Raw genomic sequence first — 20,229 nt, 5'->3', positions numbered from 1 at the left:
AAAGTGAATTAATTTTCTCATGGTGAGTCTAGAATCCTGGTTAGCAGGGTCCTCCAGCTCTGCACACCTGCTTTTCCTTATCATTGACTTTAGTTCCTCAAGATGCCGTAATTATTTGGAGACATGGTTAAGGCTGTAGGGAGCTGGAGATGGCAGATGTTGAGGGGATTGCAAATCCATGAGGTTGGAGGAAAATGAATACAGGTATAGCCCCTAGGCCGCCTCTCCTTATTCATGCGTTTCTTTCCCTCAGTGCAGCAGGTGGAGGAGAAGAATGTCAAGATGGCTCAGTGCAGTGTGTCAGTTCAGGTGCCAAATGTTAAACTGTCATCTTTAAATGCATTGAATCTGTCTAAGTACTGGAAGGACAGTTTGACAACTCAAGAAACACACCTGGTGTATTTGCCAAAACCTGTTACGCATCCCATCTGATGGTCTTTAACATCTGTCCAAAACCGTGGAAGTGTTTCAGCACCACAGAATTCATTATGACACTGTAGCAAAAGTGACATTTTGCATGTTCCAGCAACTTAAAGTGTACAGTTACTGAAATCCCATTTTCCCTAAGTAGATCCGGATAATCCTCCACTGAAACGACAGAATAAGTACGTCTGGACATGGATAGATGGATATAATCTGCTTATGCTGTGGTACAATAGAGGAGACTGGAGCTTCTATAGTTGACCATCACTTCAGCTGACCTCTGTCAGACACTATAATAGTACTTTACATGATGTGAGGTCAGACCTTTCCAGTAGCCCTGAGGCCATCTGCATCAGAAACAGTCTATAGGATGTCATAGTGCATTTTAACTCTTGCATAAATATAACTACTGCATATTTCAACAGTTGTAGATTGTGTTTGGAGTAAGTAAAATTCAGCAATATCCATTTGTGAATTTTAAATGTTTTCTTCAAAATGATACTATGACTCTAGACTGCATGTATCTATCTACAGAGTTCCCGAACAACCAGAATTGAACCTGGTGGGAGGGAAATCTGATTTTGCACCAGCAGCCAGAAATACAGGGGCTTTTCTTGTCATGTGGGAGCCTGGCACTCTACTGAAGATGTTAGTCACTGGTACATAGGCAGGCAGATGTGTAAATGTACCAAGGTACTCTTTGAAAAAATACTGCAGAACATCCCCACAGCAGCATATGTGGTGTGGAAATGTGCCTCTCCATCATCCCACCTTCCTTATCTGTCACATTCAGAATACTTCACTGTTTACTTGTCATTTTCATTTATTTCCAAGTATTTTTAGTGACTGACTGCAACTTCTGTTTGAGCCGCTCAGGCCTACAGATAAGTCCAGACCAAAAAGGAAAGTACAACACAATAAGCTTAACTAGAATGTAAAAAAAACAAACTACAGAGACTCAGAAAATCTATGCAAAGCTATTCTAAGCTAATTGTGCTTTAGCTAACCCGATGAGCCCCAGCTATTATCAGCTTGATTTAACTACCTTTACTGTTAAGCTCTTGTTTTGTTCATTAACAGGCCTACACATACATGCTGGATTTGTTTGTTTGTTTGTTTGTTTTCTTGTCTAGAGTATAATGATACAATTTTATTCCTTATAAAGGTCATTCCAGAATTGGAGGACATTTAGGCTTCGAATTTTTTGAATTTTTTAAAACCTTTTCTTTTACAGTCTTCTGCTACATTTTCATCAATAATAAGTAATAAACTATCAAAGATGTGATTGGTTCAGCTGACACATTAATGTTACCATTTTTATTCCATGTTTTATTTGTTGTTTGCTAACCCTACTCTAATCACAGCAACAGGGTTGCTAATCCATGCTAATGTTAGCTTTTTCAGGAGTAGAAGGTAGATATTTAGCTAGCTGTTACTGCTGACCAAGAGGACAAACTGACTGATGGAAAAAAGCAAAGAAAAAAGTCAAAAGATTGTGTTATCCTGATAATATGAAGTAGAGTGAGACATTCATTTAAAGCTGGCAATGTTATGAAAATATGAAAAGCACAAGAGAGGACATAGCTTTGCTCTACCTATTCTTTTGGAAAACTGATGATGGTAATTCCAACATTTCTTGTGATTCACTGTTTTCTTCTTCTTCTACCAGCTAAAAAGGTTATGGTAAAAGGGCTGTTGTGGGACACTCATTCCAGGCATTATAATTGTTGTTTCAAATATTATGGTAATGATTTTTTTTTTTTTTACACAATTCCAAGAGACATCAGTGAAAAATAATAACCAAAAAATGAGGTTTAAATTTCATTCTAACTGCTTTCTTCAATTTGGTCATCAGGGGAGTGGGACAGGAGAAAATGGCATTTTAGGAAGAACTCCAGACTTATTTGGTATTTTAAAAAATATTTTCAAACATTCTTTTCTCCTAGTTTTTAAGATTTGTTCTCTCAGGCACATTTACACAACAACTGCTTGTCTTTGTATTTTGTACATGGATTATTTGAAAATTGATGGGTGGGACGTAAAATGTCCTCCAGTTCTGGAATTACTCATATTCTTTAAAGGATGTCAATAAGTATAGTTTATAAAATACTTTATTTGCAGACCTCATTGTTTTTCCTTTTAATGAAGACACAAGCACATCGTCATGGTTGTTGCTTTGGGTCACCTATTTGTAGTTCCCAATTCAACTTGAACCAGTTTTTTTAGGTTCTGATCCTCTTTTTTATCCAGGGGTTTTGCACAGAACCAAAACAGGACAGGTTCTATGATGGAAATGTCCTTTGTGTGTTCACATCTGCTGTGGCAATTTTTAGAAAATTAGGGTGAAGGCCAGACATTGTTGTGTCGATAAACTGAAAAGTCACTGTCTGTGGCAACAGTTATGACTGTAGCTGTAGTTTTATCTTTCAGTTTCCTTTCAGCAGTTTATTTCATCCTATTTCATTCTATCTGCATCACCTTCCCTAGACTGTTTCCTCTGTGGGCATGACACTGAAAATCTTGTGTTAACATCCAGAGTTAATGTTATGCTTTCACGCCTTGAGGTTCTAGGGAAAAAAAATTTTTTTCTTCAAAATGACAATATTTCACCCTTTCTCCATGTATTGGTTTTGGCATGTTTTAGCAAAGGAATTACAAAAGGTGAAAAATATGTTAGAAAAGCAGCCCGCTGGCTTTTATGAGGTCCAAGCGGACACACCTTTTCTGCTACCTTGAGGACATTTCACACCTCATCAGTGGGACCTTGAACGAGAGAGATTGTTCAAATGCATTCATGGCGATACTCAAAAACACTGCTCAGTCACACAATGCGTAGTGGTTTTGTCATACGCACACATCCCCAAGGCTGTACTAACTCCCCAGCACACCAATCAATTGTGCATAATGCCTGCAGAATAATCCAATTGGCTTGAGGACCCTTGATGATCCTGAAGATAAAGGAGGATAATGCCTTTCCTTTTCTCCTGTCACTGCCGCCCTTGGGTGCTGTGTTCCTCTTTGACCGAGTAGCTGTCATGCATAGCCCTCCAAGCATAATCATTAGTGTGTTATTATTTATTATTATTCATTAACCTGTGGTCAGCAGTCGGGCAGATGAACAGGGGAAGCGACTGCTCTCTGTAATGAGAGCAATAACTCTGCTTAAATGAGATGATTCTATCACAGGGTGACACGAGGGACTCATTTGTACGATGGGAAAGTTGAGTCACACTTTTCAGGTGGGAATCAGTACCTGTGAATTGTGAGCCTCCGAGCATCTTGACAGACACTTTGGCTATATTTTTGGCAATAATGACATATAATTTTCAGCTTGAAACTGTTTTAGATCTGATGATCTCAGAAGTTGTCATGCAACAGTTTATATCTGCTATGCTGGAATATGTTTCAGACTTTAATGCTTTTCCATCAAAATGAAGGACAGGCTGGCTGGAACCCTCATTAGCCATTCGGAGAGCAGACACGCTGACTAAAAACCAATGAGCTGAGCTTGGGCTGTAATATCATACAATTAATTTCGACTGATGTGGAGTCAGTTTGGAAAATAGGACAAACACACCTGCCAAAGTCAGTTCACAAAGTTAAGTCACTCTCAGTATCAAGCTTTAATGTTCTGCAGGTTGCTGTGGAGTCTAGAGGGCAGTAAAAGCCTTGTGCTCTACATCACTGCAAGTCCCTACAGTGCAATCTGAGTGAAAATGCATTCTAAGGCGCTTGCAGCCTCATAATCGGGCTGAACCGCAATTTCACTTCACTTTAGTATTCAAGGTGATATTGTGGGCAGGGTACCGGTTTCTAGCTGCTAGTCATGGAGTGGTTCTGTTGTCTGAAGAAATACACCCCCCTGTCAAAAGGTTTGAGACAGGTTCTAATTTATTTGAATGAGAAAGTGTCTCAAAACTTTTGACAGGGGGTGTATGTTCATTTAAAGGAAAGCATGAAGGGGTGCGATTTATCATTGTAATTTTAGTTTAGTTTTTTTTTTTTTTCTTTATGATAGTTCCTTTAAAAATATCTGCTGACACTTCAGAATGCGGCATCATCCTTTCAAAAGGTCGACAGATTTCAACTATAACTGCACATTATTCAAAGATGTCTGGATATTCAGAGAATAACAATGGGCAGTACATTACAAATTGTTACTATGTTGTTATGTGACGATCGGCACTGGTTGACTGTCTGTTCACAGTATTACTCAAAAAAGGACTAACAGATTTGGATGAAATTGTCAGGGAAGGTCAGAAATGACACAAGGACCACCTAATTACATTTTGGCAGTGATGCAGCTTAAAGTCTGGATTTACAGATTTTTTTAAAACATTTCTGTATCACTGCGAGATAGCGTCACTGTAACTATGACTACAAGTGAACATCAGCTGCCTGCTGAAGATTCCATGATTGCGATCCCAGTATAAATCAATCGTTGCAGATTTATCAGGACTTATGCATTGGAAATGATATAAGGAACAATTGATTAAATTGTGGAGGTGTTTCCGAGTCCCATCAATTCCCACCACCAGCTACATATTTAGGTCATGTGATTCAGTATCTGTACATAATGTACACATGTATGTTTGGAATACATCTATATTAAGTGGCCACATTCCATGTTGCCTTGATTTATTTTATCATCAGTCAATCCTTTTCTTGTTTTTTGCTGTGGTTCCCAATGCTTTTAGCTGATATATATCTCAGTGACTTCTGCAAAATGTTCCAAATATTAAGAATGAATTGTAAACTAAACATGATTAATGGTACTTTTTTCATACTATTGAACTGTAACCGGCCAGGCTGTTTTAAGTTTATATTTGTACTGTCTTTACTTGAAGTGGAAAAGTTCAATGTTTCGACCATTTATTTGTTCTTTTTTCTTTTTAAAGATTGGATATAGGTAGATCCCCGGTTCGTGTCCCGGCTTTCCCCGGATCTTTCTGCATGGATTTTGCATGTTCTCCCTGTGCATGTGTGGGTTTTCTCCGGGCACTCCGGCTTCCTCCCACAGTCCAAAAATATGCTGAGGTTAATTGGTTACTCTAAATTGCCCGTAGGTGTGAATGTGAGTGTGATTGTTTGTCTGTATATGTAGCCCTGCGACAGACTGGTGACCTGTCCAGGGTGTCCCCTGCCTTCGCCTGAGTCAGCTGGGATAGGCTCCTTGACTGTCTATTGTAACTGTTTATTTTTTAAGGTCTTATTAGCTGGGATAGTTAACAAAGTGCCCTTTCTGTTTCTTGGTTGCACCTCCAAAGAATGTAGCAACCAACATAGTAAGGCTGTTTTCTTGTATGATCATAGGACTTCTTTGTTTCTTGCTTATTGAATCCACTTTTTATCCATTTTATTATGTCTGGTAATACTTAGAGTGAAACATTGCCCCAAGCTTTAAAAACTAAAACATAAAAAATTGGTACTTCAACTTACAAAATTTAATTTTTTCCAGGACTACAATGGATTTCTTCATATCTTTCTGACAGATTACAGTGTGTCAAAGTTAACAGTTCTCTGTCAGACAATGTTATGTGCTCCATGGGTGTTCACCAAGGTTCTGTATTGGGGCCTCTGTTATTCAGTCTTTATGTCAATGACCTTCTGCAGGTGTGCCATGGTGTAGACCTACAAATATATACTGATGACACGGTCATTTATACTTGTGCAAAAACTGCAGAGTTAGTAGCTGAGACACTAACTAATGCTTTGGGAAAGATTACAGAGTGGCTTGATCAGTCATGTCTCAGCCTCAACGTTGCCAAAAGAAAAGGGATGTTTTTCTCCAAAACAAAGCAGTCTATCAGCGCTGACATTTTAATTAGGACTGAAAAAATGGAAATTGTGAGTGAGTTTAAATATCTAGGCATAATGCTGGATTCAAATCTAAATTTTTAAGTCACATATCAAAAACCCTGCAAAAACTACAAAAGATAATCTGTTATTTTGTCATTGCCAGGGTTATTCTTGTGAATCGTCTAAATTCAAGGAGAAAATTTTTTGGGGGGGTGAGGTATGTTTATGGTCGGCGAGTCGTAATATCGAACGGCTGCTAATATCCACCGCGCTGAATGCTAACCGCCACTCAGTGAGAGCAGTCATGTACAGTATTGTAATCTAATCACCATGAAGTGTAGAGTCAGAAGGCGGGTGTAACTAAGTGACGACAGAGGCGCAACGATTCTGACAGGATACATCAGCCTATTCGTTGCGCTGATTGGTTTTATACCTACCCAATTGCTGCAGAGTGATTTGATAGACAACCTTTTAGCCCGCCTCCCTCCCTTCCGAGCGTGCCTAGACCCTTGCGTCACACAATAAGTCAGAAAAGAGAAAAGCTGCTGAGAAACTGATCCAATTGGCTGCAAAGAGGAAAAAGAAATCTTTGCAATGAACCATGAGTGCATTTGAACAGAATGATGCAGCTTGTAAATATGTTAGTTGGAACAATGTGTAGATGTGTGTGTGTGGCTATAAAATCTCAGAAACATTGACTGGAGTATAATCTTTCATATGTGTGACTGTTAATTAAGAATGAAATCTCAAATATTATTTGACTTCTTGGTTAGTTGAGAGGAAGAGAACATTGACTGTAGTACAATCTCTCTCGTGTGTGACTCTGCATTGAGAATGAATTCTCAGAAATATTATTTGACTTCTTGGTGAGGTGAGAGGAAGAGAATATTGAGAAAGGTAACTTAATTTATTTTACATAAAGATAGTTTTGTTAGCCATTTGGTTTACCTACACTGCTAGTAATGTTAGCAAACTGAGAGCATAGTCCCTATCACCATGACATTTAGAAATAATTTTGGACCGGATTGATACATATTAAATTGTTTTTAAGGACTCTCAGGCCACTTTTTACTGCTGTAAAATCTCTAAAACCCAAGAGCTTCAGGGGGGCAAAAAATTAATGCAATACCACCATTGCGGGATTTTTGATAAGCATCGTCTTCTGAGTTTTGAAAATTTTAAGTTATTTTCAAATATGTGTCTTGTCTTTAAAATTTTAAATGGTTTGGCCCCTCCTCCGCTGCAACAGTTCGTTCAGTATCGCCAGGCACTATCTATTAAATCCACAAGGATATCTTCCACCACTGACTGTGCAATACCCTTTCGACGCATCACCTTTGGACAGTCAGCTTTTTCTGTAAAAGCTACGGCTCAGTGGAATGCCCTGCCTGATGACATTACAGTTTTTTATGATTGCATAAACACTAAAAACAAAAGAATCACATAATTATCAACACCTTACACTCAAGGAGCAAAACAGGGGACCAGATTTTCACCACTATAAACACAAGGTCAGCCTCACACTTTTTGCAGAACAATACACACAGTCATTTGAAAAACACTAAACACACTTGTATACATTAGACACAGACGTATATCATGATGTCACTTCCTTGCAATTCCACAGCACTGATGGACAAATCACCACACCCATGAGCCATTTGGTTAAACACCCACATCAGGTGTGCAAACACATGATTGCTTTATTGTAGACACACCAATCAGGTTTGAGCACTATAAAAATGCAACAGGTGAGTTCACCTGCTTTCCACCAAAATGGAAGCAGCCAGAGGAAGACGAGTGAGGATGAGAGGGGGAATCCGTGGAGGACGAGCAGGAGGTAGAGGCAGAGGTCGAGGAAGAGGAAGACCTGAAGCAGGAGGAGAACACCCTCAAAGAAGAACAGGACCAAATTTGTCTAATGAGATTCGAGCAACACTAGTTGATCACGTCGTGAATCATGGATTGACGCTGAGGGAAGCTGGACTAAGAGTTCAGCCAAATCTTAGCAGATTTACAGTGGCATCGGTCATAAGGACATTTCGACAAGAAAACAGGTAAAAAAAAGAAAGAAAAGTTGTCAACAGTTACAGTATTTAGCTGCTTGCTGTATTGTATGCACCATATCGGCACTTTTGATACCTCTTCCTGTGTCATTTTACAATAGCTTACATGTATTTTTTTTCTACATAGGATTGAGGGCCGAGAACGACAAGGAGGAAGGGGACCTATATTCACACCAGAGCAAGAGACAGAAATCATAAACATGGTTTTGGCCAATAATGCCATTAGGCTCAGAGAACTTCAAGACAAAATTATTAGTGACACCATTTTCAATAATGTCCATCAGGTCTCTCTGACAACAATAGCACGCATCCTGAAAAAACATCAAGTTCACATGAAACAACTGTATCGAGTGCCTTTTGAGAGGAATTCAGAGAGGATCAAACAGCTGCAGGCATGAGTATGTGGAGGTATGCGTTGTTCACTTTAACATTGTGATGTTACATACTGCACACGTAATAATTTTTACATGTAAATTTACTGCATACTAGACCTATGCTGAACTACACAATCTTGTCTTTCACTGTATTTCAGAGAGTTTTACAGATGGATGCTGAGGAAATCCCACATGAATTTATTTACATCGATGAGGCAGGGTTCAGCCTCAGTAAAGTCAGAAGGAGAGGCAGAAACATCATTGGCCACAGGGCTATAATTAATGTCCCAGGGCAACGTGGGGGTAACATCACCCTTTGTGCAGCCATTTCCCTGAATGGGGTCCTCCACCGTCATGCCAATATGGGCCCTTACAGCACAGATCAAATGATCAGATTTTTGGACAGATTGCACAACCTCCTCCCAGTAAATAACCAAATGCACCAGATCCACTACATTGTCATCTGAGACAATGTGTCATTCCACCATTCTGCTCTGGTCCAGAACTGGTTTCAGCACCATCCACTGTTTACAGTCCTATACCTTCCACCATACTCTCCATTTCTAAACCCCATCGAAGAATTTTTCTCGGCATGGCGGTGGAAAGTTTATGATCTCCAGCCCCAGACTCAGATGCCCCTCATTCAGGCCATGGAAGAGGCTTATGACCAAATTGACGCTGCAACTGTGCAAGGATGGATCCGTCATTCAAGACGGTTCTTCCCACGTTGTCTTGCCAATGAAGATATTGTCTGTGATGTAGATGAAATTCTCTGACCAGATCCAGCTAGGCGAAGAGACGTTTAGTATTTAATTTATTTTACTCAGATTTCTTTTTGTTTTCTTCATTTTCTTTACAGATTTTTAACCTGTACTGGTAGTACAGTATTTTTATTTGTCTGTTTTGTGGGTTTACAGTGTTTGGATATGTTTTCTTGTGATTGTCTATGTTGACTGAATGTGGTGCTATATGAAGAAAATGAAATCATATTTTCAAAAGTCTGCAGCATTGATCTTGTGATGTGTTTGAATTTACTATGTTGTATACTTGCACTTTCTCTGTGTACTTCACTTACAGTAATCTATTCACTGAGAGGTCCAGAGGTAGAATTGCCAAAGGTAGAATTAAGATTGAGATACCAGAGGTAGAACTGCCAAAAGTGTTTTAAGTTAAACACAGCAGTGTGTAACTGGTTCAAACAGAACTAAGCCTTATGAAATGTGTGTGTTTCATATGGTAACATAGTATGGATTTTATAAATGTGTCTATAGTTTTTACAATAGTGTTTCATTTTGCACAGGATCTGAAGTGTTTTCCATATTGTGTGTGTGTGGTGTTTAGAAATTCCGAGCCCTGTTTTCAAAATCGTGTTCAAGCAATTGTAAAAAACTGTAAGACCTGTAGTTCTATCAGCAGTTTTAAAAACAAACTGAAAAACTTGCTTAAGAGCACTCAGAACTGCAACCATTAATGTCTTTTAATTGTCATTTATGTGTGACTGTGTGTACATGTGGGCTTTTAAGAGTGTGTGTGTATATGTTTTGATTCACTGTCATGTATTTTAGTCTAGCAATGTTCTTTTAATTGGCATTGTGTGTGTGTCTGTGTTTTTAAGAGTGTGTGTTTGTGTGTGTGCATGTGTGTGTGTGTGTGTGTGTGTGTGTGTGTAATATTTTGTTTCACTGTGTCATGTATTTTTTTATAACATTGTAATGTTGTGATATTTTTATTGTGACCTGCGAAGGGACTGCAGATGAAAATTAGCTTAAAGCTAATTCTGGTACAATTCATCAAATGGAAGCATTTATGTTTAATATTGTATATGGTCCATTTTTAAATAAACTAATAATAAAAAAAAACAATATCCTCTGGTGTAGCCAGAAATTCAACTTTTTATCACAACAACTCAAAAAGAGAACCTGGGTGATAACTGTGAAGTCTCAGCTGCAATCTCACAATCCAGAGGATGACGATAGCGATAACTAAAAATAGTGAAAGATCTGAGCTTGACTGCTGCATTGAAGTGAGATGCCCTTGAGCAAGGCTTCCATGCAGAGGTCAACAGATCAGGCTGTGGTATACTGAGCAGCTTCCAGGTGAAAGGCTGAGCAGGTCTTTTGGAAAAACAAACAAACAAACAAAATAGATCTCTATGAAACAACCTTGGATACATACAGAAATGTTGAAAGAAGCTCATGTTATTGTTGTTTTCGTCAGACCAATCCAGTGGAAGGTCAGGTTTATCCTGACAGGCTGAGGTGTGGAGCAGTTATATCACCTCTTATTATGCAATCTGCCTCTGGGTGGAACTGCCAGATGGGCATCAATGTATGAACTTAAACTATGTCCTTTTGCACCCACAGTCAACATGTGGCAAACTTCTTTGTTTCTTCTCATAATTCTGACATATTTTAAGTGTTGGAGTCTGTTAGCAGGTCTTCTCCTGTGTCTTCTGATGTCATCTGCAATGACATGTTTTGTTTATTCTGAAATTGTTCTTGTAAAATGTCTGTGACTTTGAAAACTCAATATGGGATTTTTTTTTTCTTACAATATACACTACCGTTCAAAAGTTTGGGGTCACCGAGACGATTTCATGTTTTCCATGAAAACTCTCACTTTTATTCATGTGCTAACATAACTGCACAAGGGTTTTATAATCATCAATTAGCCTTTCAACACCATTAACTAACACAATGTAGCATTAGAACACAGGAGTGATGGTTGCTGGAAATGGGCCTCTGTACCCCTACGTAGATACTCCATTAAAAATCATCAGTTTCCAGCTAGAATTTACCATAACAGTTTCTAGACTGTATTTCTGATCAGTTTAATGTTATCTTCATTGAAAAACATGTTTTTCTTTTAAAAAATAAGGACATTTCTGAATTACCCTAAATTTTTGAACAGTTGTGTATATTGCATTTTCAATTCACCAATCAGGGACATCAAAGCCACCTGCCTACTAAATTGTAGATCCTCTTCCTGTTGCCAAAACAGTGGACAAGGACAAGGAACTTTCTGGGAATGTCTTGTAGTGTCTTCCTATTCGTAGCATATTCTGTGGGTTTGCAGGGTGGGGATTCTGTTGTTCAGATGTGTTCTGGTGCATCTCATGGAAACTTGATCAGATTGGGATCTGGAGAGTTTGGAGGCCAGGTCAAAGCCTTGGCCTGTTTATCATGTTCCTCATCAGGTTTTGGGGTGTAGCTGGAACATTATCATGCTGGAAGAGGCTGCAGCATTCTGGGAGTTCTGTTGACGTGGGGCACTTGGCATAAGGATTATCTGTGAAAACTGGTGTTTCAGTGATTCTCAGACAGCATGAAGTCAACATCTACAGACTGTGTCCAAGAAAAAAAAAGAACATTGCTCACAAAACTGAAAGATGAGATTTTGCCAAAGAATATGAAAAGAAGCCTGATGAATGCTGGCAGCACATTCTTTGGTCAGATTGAAAGAAAATGAGTTTGGATCAGATGGTGTCCAGCGTGTCTGACGTCGACCTAACCAGGACACAACACCAAATGCATAGTGCTGACACGAAAACACGGGGGTGGGAGTGTGATGATATAAGGGTAAATGAGTGCTAAAGCTGTCGAGAAGATATTTATAGGTAGAACTGTGAATGCAAGTTTGTATACTCAAATACTGAATGAAAGGATTACCTGATCGAGTATGTCTCCTGACCTAAAGCCAGTAAAATATTTTTGAACGTGAAAGAGAGAACAATGACACCCCTCCATCAATAAGAAGATTGGTTTCATCCAGTGAGAGTCTAATGTGTCACAAAAACTGAAAACTAAAATAGAATAATGAAATCTCACTAATAAAAGATGAGGTTACTTTTCTTTCTGCCAATATTTAAATATGGCCATATACTGAAAATATACAGTGTATTTATCTACCATGAGTTGCATGTTAAGATTCACAGGATTGTAAAACGCATGTGAAAAATCTAATTGTGTGATTCAGATTGAGAAACTATTCTTACTTTTTGGTGTTGTACAGAATTTCCTGTGGCCATCATATATGTAGTATTATATTCACATTGAATTACCATTTTCGGACATTTCTGAATAGAAATATTTGCACTCTATACTGTCCTCCCTATTAGTTTTCTGGTTTCATAGGTAGGCAGCTCGCTAATGTGTGATTCTTCAAAACCAAGGCGGAACTTTTCTTGTGATGAAGATCCATTTATTTTCAACCGTAAAACTGTAACAAGAACAAATTGCAAATAGAAATCAGAATAAAATCAATCCATAAATACACAATAGAAAAAGGTAAGTCAAACAAACTGAGGTACTTACAGACAAGTACTGTCTAAGGCCACAACATTGAAACGAAAACAGGAGAAGAAGCAGCAACATCCAGATCCTCTCATGGCCTGACCAACACTAAAACTCTATTTGAAAATGCCCTGCTTTAACATAATTTCTACAGAAAAATTAGTACGGGGCACTGCAGCACACAAAATTCTGCTACAGGGCAGAACATACTCCGTGTTTATGTTTGTGTCTTTTTAATATCAACGCTGACCAGATCATGAGAGATGCCCTTGGAGAATACAGTGGAGGTGTTAAAATAATTGACCAATGGATAACAATTTTATGATATGTTGACAACACCACCTCGGTCTGTAATAGCAGCGAGGAATTGATGGACCTGCTAAGAGCAGTGAAAACAACAAGCGAAGAAAGGGGAGTGTTGTTGAACATGAAAAAGACCAAAATCATGGTTGCTAACGATAACCACGGTGATGCAGGTGGAATGTTTTATCTGGACGGTCATAAAATGGAAGAAGTGGCGAGCTTTGAGTTCCTGGGTTTGGTCATCAACACAAAAGGGAACTGCACCCAAGAGATTAAAAGAAGACTACGAATGGCCCAAAGTATAGTGCAAAACATGACCAAGCTATGGAAAAGTAAACTTACTTCATCCGTCAAGATCAGACCACTGAGATCAACAGCCTTTCAGTGGCATCATACGACTCTGAATCCTGGACTATGAAGTCAGCAGATAAAAACAGATTGAATTCTTTTGAAATGTGGTGCTACCGCGGGATACTGAGGATACCGAGGACACCGAGGACACCGAGGACAGTCGAGAACAAATGCATCTGTACTCAAGGAGTTGAAAAAATATCATCACAGGGAAACTCAGCTACTTTGGTCATGCTACCAGACATCACTGCCTGGAGAAAGTAATCATTCAAAGGATCGCTAACAGAAAGAGAAAGAAAAAGAAAGGTAGACCTGCAGTGAGTTGGCTTGACGACATCAAAGAGATCACAGGAACTGCAATTGTGGAGGCTATTGGAGCTGCTGCTGACCACAGACAATGACGCTCTCATTCGAATCACACTGGCATTTACTTATGCTACATGACTTTATGTTCTCTGTTCCTGCATCAAGCTGTTCATTTTGTGATTTTACAGTCTCACTATAACAATCTCATTTAACACTTGAAACTCTTTGAAACAAAAAATTTCACGGTATACGCAAAGAGATGATTTCTTCATTCTGGAAAAAAAAACAGAGATTTTCCCTCGATTTTTATCAGTCTTTGGGAATATACCTCAGTTTCATGATAACCTTTAGGCCAGGACACCAGATGACTGACTGTCAGCTGAGCTGGTGTGAAAACTACAGAGATTTAGAGTTTAACACACAGTCTAGACACTCTACAATTAACCTGTCATCTTTAGTTGTCAGTGGCATGGAAAAAATAAAAAATGCAAATAACTCAGACTGAAAAACATCTCCTTTCATCTATCTACTAAGTCATATTGCTAATGATTGTTTTCATTGAAATAAAGCAGTAATCACTTGAGGTGTACCTCAATGCACATGAGGGCAAGTATTGCACTAGCAGATAGGATCAGTTTCCATTAAAAACCAGCTGATTCCAGCTAGAATAGACATTTACCACATTAACAATGTCAAGACTGGATTTATGATTCATTTAATGTAATCTTAACTGAAAAAATATGTTTTTCCCTCAAAAATCAGGACATTTCTAAGTGACCTTAAACTTTTGAACTGTAGTCTACGTGACATGTTAGATCCTCCACCTGCATTACTGGACAAAGTTGGTCGATGTTGTTGGCTTCTATTGATGCAAACTTCATTTTTTTGGGTCAGTTATAGGATACTTGACTCTAATTGCTACAAAACTGTTATGCTAGCTGTTCCACTCAGTTTTTCAGACAAGTTTGAAAAAAATATCAAAACATATTTTGTCAGTGTCAGTAGTTGTATTAGGGAACTGAAAAAAATGGATCAAGTAACAGTGCTACACTGTGACTGAAGAAGAAGGAAAGTGGTTTTGCATGCAGTGTTGCTGATGTGTTTTGAAAATGAACAACTGTATATGGCTCAAACAACAGTCCTGGACCATATGTGACTTTGTGTCAACTTAAAAAAGACACAACTGGTAAAAGTAGGTTTATGCAATAAAACGATAGACACTTTATCAATACAGAACCCAGTGGAGCTCTTTTGCTATCTGTTGGTAAGTGACTTTGTTTTTTTTTTTATAGGTGTCCTCAAGTGTGCTAGTCTGTGGCCTCCTGGGTCTCTCGTCAGCACCCTCCACACCACCGGTCTTCTCTGGTAGGTGCTGAGGCTAGCAGTGCCAGGCAGTTACTCTTATAAGGTGAACTTCACAGTCAAAACACCTCCAACCCTGAGTCCTTCATCACCTCCAGCTAAGTGAGGCAGGAACAGCAGCCTGAGAACTGATGGACTGGATGTCAGGGTTTGCACACAGGCCAGTGTGAGGTCTGATGATACCCAATATACCATGTTTTACTTTCTATATTTAATGGGTTGAGTGGCATTCCTGTCCAGTGTTGTTTACATTATAATAATACCATATATGGGTCATTCCAGAATTGGAGGACATTTGGGGCTTCAAATTTTTTTGAAATATTAACCTTCTCTTCTACAATTTTCTGCTACATATTCATCAATAATAGGTAATAAAGTATCAAAGTCTTGATTTACACATCAATGCGACAATTTTTATTCTATGTTTTATTTGTTGTTTGCTAACCTTACTCTAATCACAGTAACAGAGTAGAAGCTAGATATTTAGCTAGCAGTTACTGCTGACCAAGAGGACAAACTTACTGATGAAAAACAGTCAAGAAAAAAGTAAAATTCCAGTACTCCTGACTATTTTTGTATTTTTAAAAGTATATTCAAACATTCTTTTCTCCTAGATTTTTTTTTTTTTTTTTTTCAGATTTGGTCTCAGGAAGTAAATGTACACAAGTACTGCATGTTTTAGTGTTTTGTACAAGGATTATTTGAAATTTGATAGTCGGGATGCAAAACATCCTCCAATTCTGGAATAAGCCATATGATACAATGTGATATGATCTTCTTGGTTTAACAGTAAAGTAATGATTAAAAAATAGCTAAATAAAATTAGCATTAACTATGGATATCAACTGAAATAAAAAATTTTCATCATAATAATTTTTTCAGTCCTTGGTAAAAGTGACAAATTACTAAATTAGCTGGCACTACAAGTACAAGAAGTTTATACATGCAGCCTGCTGTCTTTTGTCTAAAAAAGCCTCTCTGACATCCGACATTTTGACTTGTCAAAGCACAGTGTTACAACAACACACCATTATCTGCCAGTGTACTAATAACACTAATGAAGGCTGTGTTCTATTCCAGCCGTGACAGCGTGACATTGAGCCAGCTGAAAGTGAAACAGCTGAACAGAATTCATTCATTAGTTTGATCATTTAAACTCATGTTTTGTACAGTTATTTTTTTTAAATTATGACAAACCAACACAGCTTCAGTGAAAATACTATTATGTCATATTTCTTCAAAAAATTACAGGTTCTCATCGGATCCAGTGACAGAAGAATTGTTCACAACTTGATATTGTTTTCTGTTGCTAACCAGATGGCTGATGTATGTTGATAATGTGCTGTTATTTAGATCAAGGCAGAGTTGTTCGTCAGCTTGAGGAGTAAAGAGATGGCCAAGAAAGAAGGCCATAATGATAAATACATATCAACGTTCTTAGACGTACGTAGTTGGTTTGCCAAAATCAACAGCTGATACTTTCAAAACATAAAAGACAGTCCTCACAGAAAAAGGACAAACGAGATGGCAGACTAAGAAATACAAGCCCTATGAATGACCACAGGGTCCTTGAAGCAGTTAAGAAAATCTTCTTTTTGCGTGTAAGTACAGAGTGTTTCACAGGATATATTCACATGTTTCACTGTCAGCAATTAAACCAAGACTTCAAGAGTAGAACATCAGAGGGTTCGGCACAACATGAAAACCCCTGGCAAGACTCAGAAAGAGAAAGGTCGGACTGCAGTTTAGATAAACATCCAAAAAGGAACCAGGAGAAGTCCGGAACAAGTCCTCAAACGTAATAAAAACCAATAAAGTTTGTAGCAAAATGTGGCGAGGTTAGCTTCATATGCATATGCAAACAAAAAAGATATGCAAAACATGCAAACAAAACATAAAAGTGTTGCCTGCAGCACACGTAATGGTAGAAACTACACTATATGATTAAAATTGCACTTTAGGGACACCATTCTCAGTTTGTCTGAGAAAATTATCAACTTAGATGAAAAAGAAATTGATCAGTCTGTACTCTGAAAGTTTAAAATTTTGATTTCATTGACCTCCAGTTCCGAAAACAAAGCAATACACAGTAGAACTGATCACTACATACAAACATTTATGAACTAGTATTACAAACAGACAATAAACAACAACAGACAGTGAATAAATGAATGAATAAATGCTGATAAACTAACGAACTGTGATCGTCACTGGAAGCAGGTAGAAAAAGTGATGAATTTAGAAATACTTTGAAACTGGAAAACTAATTGATACTTGATACTTTCACCTGCAGGATGTGAAGCTCTGATGATCTGCTGGATGAGTTGGTTTAGGAACGTAGAGACAAGGAGGAACTTTGGCAGGTTTCTGTTGCAAAAGTGTGCCGGAGTAAGAACACTAAGAGTCGAAGCTCCTAGTGATCAAGAAAATATTCACGCTGTTGTACTAAGTGAACTTAAGAAGTCGAACTTTTAGTAAAATACAGAAGAACAAAGCCCTGGTGTAAAGTTATGAGTTTCTTTTGGCCATAATAAAAGAACCCAGTTTTAAGCCTTTAAAGGGGCACCGAGGAAGATTTTTATGCTCGTATAAAAGTCTCATATTAATGTGGATGAATCTTCGTTATTTACACTTATTAATACCCCCATTTTCGATTCATGAATCATTTTGGTTTTGTGAATATTTGTATTTTATTAATTTTTTGTCGACTCGTCCAGAATTTCCTGTGAGAGACGGAGCGATTTACAGCAAATACGGTGCGCGTGCGCTGACGAAGCGTAGCAGAGCGGAGCTAGTTGTTTTTAGCAGTAGCAGAGCGGAGAGTTGGTTGAGAAGACAGCACACATGGAGCGCAAAAGGAAGCGAACGGAGCAAAGTCTGCAAGCAAAAAAGTTGTCAGATCGACAACGAAGCAAAAGAAAAGTTCATCTTGGACAGGCATTTCAGAGGTGGAGAGAATTCCGGGAGCAAAAAGGAATCAAAACAGATGCCGAGCTGGCTGTGCTTCTCCTAGACAGGTACGTAACTTTAGCTCTTTGTAAATTTGATACAATTCTTTTGTCTTTTGTGTGTGTTGCTTGCGATGTGTGGTTAGTAGACTATGGGATTAGTTTGACTGTGACTGGTTTAGTTGACTAACTTTGTGGCAAAAACACTGTGTGGGTATTGACTAATGTAACGTTAGCTCGGAGCTAACGTTCGGTTAACTCCGTAGCTCGGAGCAGCTTTGACAACTCAGTTTTACAGCATTAGACCGTGGAGTCATTTACACACATTATTGTTCAACAATAATTTCAACTCCGCCGGTGTTCAAGATTAACTGGTGATCCGATCAACTGGTGATTTCAGCGTTTCTGAGACAGATGTTTCGTAGGCGTGGCTTTTCAGGACCCCTTACCGACTAACCAGGAAATAAACAATGGAACAACTTCGCTCCTAAAAATGAGATTTCTGCTGTTTTATTCATTTTGGTCCTGACAAAAATATCTGGAAATAAGTCGCATTCTCATCGTAAGAGTCATGCGCTGTCAGGCAACAAGAAAGAAAACTACGTAACCGCGGTTGGAACTAGTGGAGCTGTGATCACTGTCAAAACCTGTTAAAGCAGCAGACAGGAGACCAAGACACGATGTACACGTTATTTAACAAGAAGTTCACCAAGCTGTGTGATAACAGAATGCCGAAGTGTTGCAGTATAACATTAATATATTGATACAGTATTGGCAGGTTTAGATCACATTGTAGCTACACTGTAGCAGTGTCTTATTTAAATAACACAAACGTCAACATGTTACTTAAACAGCCCAGCAGTATTTAACGTATTGGATTTGAAATGCAGCAGTTTAGCAAAATTCACAGGACATTCATGTTCAAACCAGCAGCAGAACTTTGTTGTGTCATACTACTCTAAACTGACATGTTATTGAGAAAAGACACCGATTCTTTTCAGTATATCACATACACTGGGACGTAAGCTCAGCTGACTCAACAGGAGATCTATAAACCCGATGCAGTGGCTCGGGTTCAACTCCAGCTCACGGCTTCCTGCTGTAGGTTTTCTCCCTACTTTTCCGTCCGTCTCTCTATTTACCTGTCAAATAAAGCTAATTAAAGGGGGGTATTCACAGCTATTGGTAGTCATAAGTATATATAAGTGTAAAGGTGTTCAGTGAAGAGGCAGTTTTTAGTCTGAGAGGGAATCTGCAGATGGAACTTATGGTAGAACAATTCAGCAAGATGATCTTATTTGGTCTGTTTTTATTCATTCTTATTTTATTGTTTCACGTCTTGAGTTGTGAGATCTTGTTTGAAACAGCAGCTAGCTATATAGTTCAAGGGTGGGCTCGTTAAGGTTTTGTAGAATAAATATCCTCGTCTATGTTATTGTTCTAGGTCTTTAGAAATAAAAATACCTTTAATTTTGTGTTCTATAAAGTCACAATGCATTGATTCTATAGAATACAATGTTGATTATAACTTGCAATGCCCCAATAAAATAAATAAATCCTGAATAACGGGGGAAAATAGATGAAGCATATCGACGTTCTGAAGGTTGGAATGTGAAACCTCTGGTTAGAATGCGGTCAGATGGTTTGTATGATGTCATTGTTTTACTTAAAATCTGTTTAAAAGTAGAACAACTCAGGTCCGACTGGTTTATCGTAGTAAGCTTTGAAAACGGTATGAGAACTTCTCTTGTTGTTTCTGTCTGACCGTCGGACTGAGGCCACAGACTGTCACCAGTTAATCTGGTGGAGATTGTCATGCTCTACCGCAGCGAAGCGATATTTCCTCTCCGTTAGGTGGAAGTCCTCATTAAACCGAGTATTTTACTGGTAGACTGAACACCCTTGAGTCCAAACAGAGCAATAACAACAATGTTAAAGCTGCAACAAGAACATTTTGGAACAGTTTATTGACATTTGTGTGTTTTGAACAGGCATCAACACAGTC

This window comes from Acanthochromis polyacanthus, chromosome 1 (genome assembly GCF_021347895.1).
Source record: "Acanthochromis polyacanthus isolate Apoly-LR-REF ecotype Palm Island chromosome 1, KAUST_Apoly_ChrSc, whole genome shotgun sequence".
Taxonomy (NCBI): Eukaryota; Metazoa; Chordata; class Actinopteri; family Pomacentridae; genus Acanthochromis; species Acanthochromis polyacanthus.
Note: the sequence above shows the minus strand (reverse complement) of the source record.